Source organism: Numida meleagris, unplaced genomic scaffold (genome assembly GCF_002078875.1).
Source record: "Numida meleagris isolate 19003 breed g44 Domestic line unplaced genomic scaffold, NumMel1.0 unplaced_Scaffold502, whole genome shotgun sequence".
Lineage (NCBI taxonomy): Eukaryota > Metazoa > Chordata > Aves > Galliformes > Numididae > Numida > Numida meleagris.
In genome coordinates, this window is record NW_018364718.1 from 28,498 (window position 1) to 29,054 (window position 557).

Sequence of the window (557 nt, forward strand, 5' to 3'; positions counted from 1 at the left end):
AAAAAAAAAAAGGAAGGGGAGGGCCCCGCCGCGCCGCTCACCGTCCAGATGCAGCCGCGCTGCTCGCACTGCTCCTGCGTGGCTCCGCTCTCGGGGTGGCAGTCGAATTTCTCATTGATGCTGGAGTTCAGTGTCCAGCGCAGCGTGTACGAGACCCCCAGCGTCAGCTGCAGCCCCGTGATCACGGCCACCTGCCGGCGTTAACGAGCTGGGGTTAATGAGGTTAATGAGGCTGCCTTGGTTTTGTTGCGTTAGGGTGGACAAAAGGTTTTCCCAGCGCTTCGTGGGCTCTTGGTGTTTAGGAAATGGGAGGCGTCCTTCTGAAAATGGGAAACTTCCGTCTGAAAATGGGGGGCTTGTTTTGAAAATGGGAAGCTTTCCTTCGCCAAAATGCCCTCGTTCTCAAAATGGGAATTTTTCCTTCTCCAGTTGGCGATGTCCTTCCTCCCACAACGGGAATCTTTTCAAAATGGGAGTGCTCTGAACGTGGGACCTTTTCTTCTCAAAATGGGAACATCTTTCCTCCCAAAATGGGAATCTTTCTTCTCAAAATGGGA

At 53.0% G+C, this 557-nt stretch overlaps 1 protein-coding gene across 1 annotated transcript in view; it reads right to left on the minus strand.

The window, feature by feature from the left end:
• LOC110391778 (maltase-glucoamylase, intestinal-like) overlaps positions 1-557 on the minus strand; it is a gene marked incomplete at both ends in the record, with an annotated part of 52,135 nt that overhangs the window by 28,038 nt on the left and 23,540 nt on the right.